The following is a 6,983-nucleotide window of genomic DNA, read 5'->3' as shown; positions in this document are numbered from 1 at the left end:
CCCTAATAACTCTGAATTTTATTAGAAAATGATTTTTCTACAAATATTTTAAAAAATGGATAAGAATGCTTGAAACATGTTAAAAGATGCAAATGACCTATGGATCAAAGCCATTTAAAGAGAATAACATTAAATTCTCAAATGAACGTGCGGTGGGATATTTACCCGAGTCTACCAAGCCATTATTTCGCCCATTTACAAAAAGCTGACCTAATGATAATAGATGATTGTAAAGTGATTGATCTTGCGCAACGGGCTTTATTTTTTTTAAGGAATGCCTTATGGATTGGGAGTCAACACTCAGCTAAAAATCCCCCGCCTCGCCCTTTTCATGACGATTGCAGAACCTATAAATAAAAACTAAAAAGAGTTTACAATCCCTAAAAATTACAGACACTTTTTAAAATTATCTCTCTCTACATTTGTGCATTGTGGATTTCCATTTTAGATGTATGTTTTTTTCTAAATAAAAACATGAGTTTTCACTTTCCCTTCATCTCGTAAACAAAAACAAGAGGTAAAAGGCAAATAGATCCCCACAAAATGAAAATTTTAGAGTTGATGTATGGAAATAATTTAAAGCAATAAACAAATGTAAGCAAAGAAAATTTATTCACACACCTCAAATGAACACAAAAGCTTTGTTATCCAAGTTTGGGAAATTCCACAAGTTCAACCCTAGTAGTTCGGAATTTTTTAAGGAAGAGATTTTTCTACACTAGTTATAAAAAATGGATATGCATGCTTTAAACATGTTAAAGATGTAAATGCCCTATGGATCCAAACCTTTTAAAGAGAATAACATTAAATTCTATAGTGAGTGCGCGATGGGATAGTTACCCAAGTCAAACAACCCATTATTTCGCCCATTTACAAAAAGCTGACCTAACGATCATAGAGGATTGTAAAGTGATTTATAAGGCATAATGGGCTATATTTTTGTATGGAATTATTTATGGATTGGGAGTCAACACTCAGTTAAAAATCCCCCGCCTCCCCCTTTTGCCGAAGATTGCAGAATCTCATCAATAAAAACTAAAAATATTTTAAAATCTCTAAAAATTAGTGACATTTTTTTGAATTATCTCTCTCTACATTTGTGCATTGTCCTTTTCCATTTTAGATGTATACTTTTTTCTTAAATCAAGACATGAGATTTCACTTTCCCTTCATCTCGTAAATAAAAAAATGAGATACAAGGAAAATAGATCAAAACAAAATGAAAATTTTAAAGTTGATGTATGGAAAGAATTTAAAGCAATAAACAAAATGTTAAGTAAAGAAAATTTATTCACACACGACAAATGAACACAAAAGTTTTGTCATCCAAGTTTGGGAAATTCCACTAGTTCAACCCTAATAGTTCGAAATTTAATAAGAAAGAGATTTTTCTACACATGTTGTAAAAAATAGATATACATGCTTGAAGCAAGTTAAAGATACAAATGACCTATGGATCCAAACCTTTTAAAGAAAATAACATTAAATTCTCAAGAGAACGTGCGGTGGAATATTTACCCGAGTCAAACGAGCCATTATGTCGCCCATTTACAAAAAGCTGACTTAACGATCATATATGATTCTAAAGTGATTTATCTTGCGTAACGGGCTTTATTTTTGTAAGGAATGACTTATGGATTGGGAGTCAACACTCAGTTAAAAATCACCCACCTCCCCCTTTACACGACTATTGCAGAACCTGATAAATAAAAACCAAAAAGAGTTTACAATCGCTAAAAATTACAGACACTTTTTGAAATTATCTCTCTCTACATTTGTGCATTGTGCATTTCAATTTTAGATCTAAGTTTTTTTCTTAAATAAAAACTTGAGTTTTCACTTGCCTTTCATCTTGTAAAATAAAAAAAGAGGTAAAAGGCAAATAGATCACAACGAAATGAAAATTTTAGAGTTTATATATGGAAAGAATTTAAAGCAATAAACAAATGTAAGTAAGAAAATTTATAGACACACCACAAATGAACACAAAAGTTTTTTTAGCCAAGTTTGGGAAATTCCACTAGTTCAACCCTAATAGCTCAAAATTTTATAAGAAAGAGATTTTTCTATACATGTTTTAAAAAATGGATATACAAGCTTGAAACAAGTTAAAGATGCAAATTACCTATGGATCCGAACCTTTTATACAAAATAACTTTAAATTTTCAAGTGAACGTACGGTGGGATTTTACCCGTGTCAAACAACCATTATTTTGCCCATTTAGAAAAAGCTGACATACAAATCATAGCAGATTGAAAAGTGATTTATCATGTGTAGCAGGCTATATTTTTATGAGGAATGAGTTATAGATTAGGAGTCAACACTCAGTTAAAAATCCCCCGCCTCCCCCTTTTCCCGACGATTGTAAACCAGATCAATCAAAACTAAAAAGTGTTTACAATCCCTAAAAATTACAGACACTTTTTCAAAATATCTCACTCTGCTTTTGTGCATTGTGCATTTCCATTTTAGATGTACACTTATTTCTTAAATAAAAACTTGAGTTTTCACTTTCCCTTCATCTTGTAAACAAAAAAAAAGAGATAAAAGGCAAATAGACCACAACAAAATGAAAATTTTAGAGTTTATGCATGGAAAGAATTTAAATCAATAAAAAAATGTAAGTAAATGAAATTTATTCACACACTACAAATGAACACAAAAGTTTTGTTATCCAAGTTTGGGAAATTCCACTAGTTCAACCCTAATAACTCTGAATTTTATAAAAAAAAGATTTTTCTACACATGTTTTAAAAAATGGATATACATGCTTGAAACAATGTAGAAGATGCAAATGACCTATGAATCCAAACCTTTTTAAGAGAATAGCAGTAAATTCTCAAGTGAAAGTTCGGAGGGATATTTACCTAAGTCAAACAAGCCATTATTTCGGCCATTTACAAAAAGCTGACCTAACGATCACATATGATTGTAAAGTGATTTATCTTGTGTAACGGGCTTTATTTTTTTAAGGAATGATTTATGGATTGGGATTCAACACTCAGTTAAAAATCCCTCGCCTCCCCCTTTTCCCAACGATTGCAGAACGTGATAAATAAAAACTAAAAAGAGTTTACAATTCCTAAAAATTACTGACAGTATTTAAAATTATCTCTCTCTACATCTGTGCGATGTGCATTTCCATTTTAGTTGTATATTTTTTTCTTAAATAAAAACTTGAGATTTCACTTTCCCCTCATCTCGTAAACAAAAAAAAGAGGTAAAAGGCAAATAGATCACAACAATATGAAAATTTCAGAGTTGATGAATGGAAATAATTTAAAGCAATGAACAATTGTAAGTAAATAAAATTTATTCACAAACCACAAATGAACACAAAAGTTTTGTTAACCGAGTATGGGAAATCCGCTAGTTCAATCCTAATAAATCTGAATTTTATAAGAAAGAGATTTTTCTACACATGTTATGAAAAATGGACAAGCATGCTTGAAACATGTTCAAAGATGCAAATGACCTATGGATCGAAACCTTTTCAAGAGATTAACCTTAAATTCTCAAGTGAATGTGCGTTGGGATATTTAACCTAGTCAAACAAGCAATTATTTCACCCATTTATAAAAAGCTGACCTAACGATCATAGATGATTATAAAGTGATTTGCCTTGCGTAACGGGCTTTATTTCTGTAAGGAATGACTAATGGATTGGGAGTCAACACTCAGTTAAAAATTCCCCGCCTCCCCCTTTTCCCGACGATTGCAGAACTTGATAAATAAAAACTAAAAAGTGTTTACAATCCTTAAAAATTGCAGACACTTTTTAAAATTATCTCTCTCTACATTTGTGCATTGTGCATTTCCATTTTTTATGTAAGTTTTTTTCTTATATAAAAAATTGAGTTTTCACTTTCCCTACATTTCGTAAACAAAAAAAAAGAGGTAAAAGGCAAATAGATCACAACAAAAAAGAAATTTTAGAGTTGATGTATGGAAATAATTTAATGCAATAAATAAATGTAAGTAAATAAAATTTATTCACACACCACAAATGAACACAAAAGTTTTTTTATCCAAGTTTGGGAAATTCCACTAGTTGAACCGTAATAACTCTGAATTTTATATGAAAGAGATTTTTCAACACATGTTTTAAAAAATGGACAACCATGATTGAAACATGTTAAAGTTTCAAATGACCTATGGATCCAAACCTTTTAAAGAGAATAGCATTAAATTCTCAAGTAAACGTGCGGTGGGATAATTACCCGAGTTAAAGAAGCCATTATTTTGCTTAGTTACCAAAAGCTGACCTAACGATCATAGATGATTGTAAAATGGTTTATCATGCGTAACAGGCTTTATTTTTCTAATGAATGACTTATGGATTTGGGGTCAACTCTCTGTTCAAAATCTCCCGCCTCCCCCTTTTCCCTATAATTGCAGAACTAGAAAAATAAAATCATAAAAGAGTTTATAATCCCTAAAAATCATAGAGAATTTTTGGAATTATCTCTCTCTACATTTGTACATTGTGCATTTCCATTCTAGATGTATGGCTTTTTCTAAAATAAAAATTTGAGTTTTCACTTTCCCTTCATCTCGGAAAGAAAAAAAGATAAAAGGCAAATAGATCTCAACAAAATGAAAATTTTAGAGTTTATGTACGGAAAGAATTTAAAGCAATAAATAAATATAAGTAAAGAAAATTTATTTTCACACCACAAATGAACACAAAAGTTTTGTTATCCATGTTTGGGAAATTCCACTTGTTCAACCCTAATAGCTCAGAGTTTTATAAGAAAGAGATTTTTCTACACATGTTTTAAAAAATGGATATGCATGCTTGAAACATGTTAAAGATGCAAATGACCTATGGATCCAAACCTTTTAAAGAGAAGAACATTAAATTCCAAAGTGAACGTGCGGTGAGATATGTACCAGAATCAGACAAGCCATTATTTTTCCAATTACAAAAAGTAGACCTAACGATCATAGATGATTGTAAAGTGATTTATCATGTGTAACGGGCTATATTTTCGTCAAGAAAGACTTATGGATTGGGAGTCAACCCACAGTTAAAACTCCCCTGCTTCCCCTTTTTCCTTAGAATTGCAGAACCATATATACAAAAACTAAAAAGAGTTTACAATCCCTAAAAATTACAGAGACTATTTGGAATTATCACTCTCTACATTTTTGCATTGTGCATTTCCATTTTCGAAGTATGCTTTTTTCTTAAATCAAAACTTGAGTTTTCACTTTCCCTTCATCTCGTAAACAAAAAAAAGAGGTAAAAGGCAAATAGACACACCACAAATGAACACAAAAGTTTTGTTATCCAAGTTTGGGAAATTCCACTAGTTCAACCCTAATAGCTCGAAATTGTATAAGAAAGAGATTTTTCTAAAAATGTTTTTAAAAATATATATGCATGCTTGAAACATGTTAAAGATGCAAATGACCTATGGATCCAAACCTTTTAAAGAGAATAACATTAAATTCTCAAGTGAATGTGGGGTGGGATATTTTCCCTAGTCAAACAAGACATTATTTTGGCCATTTAAAAAAAGCTGACCTAATGATCATATATAATTGTAAAGTGATTTATTATGTGTAAAGGGCTATATTTTTGTAAGGAATGACTTATGGATTGGGAGTCAACACTTTGTTAAAAATCCCCCGCTTCCTCTTTTCCCGACAATTGAAGAACCAGATATTTAAAAACTAAAAAGAGTTTACATTCCCTATAAATTATCGACACTTTTTGGAATTATTTCTCTCTACATTTGTGCATTGTGCATTTCCATTTTAAATGTATACTTTTTTCTTAAATCAAAACTGTACTTTTCACATTCCCTTCATCTCGTAAACAAAAAAAAAGAGATAAAAGGCAAATAGCTCACAACAAAATAAAAATTTTAGAGTTGATGTATGGAAATAATTTAAAGGAATAAACAAATGTAAGCAAAGAAAATTTATTCATACACCACAAATGAACACTAAAGCTTTGTTATCCAAGTTTGGGAAATTCCACAAGTTCAACCCTAATAGTTCAGAATTTTTTAAGAAAGAGATTTTTCTACACAAGTTTTAAAAAATGGATATGCATGATTTAAACAAGTTAAAGATGTAAATGACATATGTATCCAAACCTTTTAAAGAGTATCACATTAAATTCTCATGTGAACATGCGGGTGGATATTTACCCAAGTCAAACAAGCCATTATTTTGCCCATTTACAAAAAGCTGACCCAACGATCATAGATGATTGGAAAGTGATTTATAAGGTGTAACGGGCTTTATTTTTGTAAGGAATGATTTATGGATTGGGAGTCAACACTGAGTTAAAATTCCCCTGCCTCCCCCTTTTGCCGAAGATTGCAGAACCTCATAAATAAAAACGTAAAAGAGTTTACAATCTCTAAAAATTACTGACACTTTTTTGAATTATCTCTCTCTACATTTGTGCATTGTCCATTTACATTCTAGATGTATGCTATTTTCTTAAATCAAAACATGAGTTTTCACTTTCCCTTTATCTCGTAAATAAAAAAAAGAGATACAAGGAAAATAGATCACAACAAAATGAAAATTCTAGAGCTGATGTATGGAAAGAATTTAATGCAATAAAAAAATGTAAGTAAGGAAAATTTATTCACACACGACAAATGAACACAAAAGTTTTGTTATCCAAGTTCGGGAAATTCCACTAGTTCAACCCTAATAGCTCAAAATTTAACAAGAAAGAGATTTTTCTACACATGTTTTAAAAAATGGATATACATGCTTGAAACAAGTTAAAGATGCAAATGACCTATGGATCCAAACCTTTTAAAGGAAATAACATTAAATTCTCAAGAGAACGTGCGGTGGGATATTTACTCGAGTCAAACAAGCCATTATTTCGCCCATTTACAAAAAGCTTACCTAACGATCATAGATGATTGTAAAGTGATTTATCTTCCATACCAGGCTTTATTTTCTTAAGGAATGACTTATGGATTGGGAGTCAACACTGAGTTAAAAA

The sequence above is a fragment of the Aristolochia californica genome, unplaced genomic scaffold (genome assembly GCF_029961685.1).
Source record: "Aristolochia californica isolate CCGP_79_NKW_82.1479 unplaced genomic scaffold, dmAriCali1.0.hap1 SCAF_8, whole genome shotgun sequence".
NCBI lineage: Eukaryota > Viridiplantae > Streptophyta > Magnoliopsida > Piperales > Aristolochiaceae > Aristolochia > Aristolochia californica.
Note: the sequence above shows the minus strand (reverse complement) of the source record.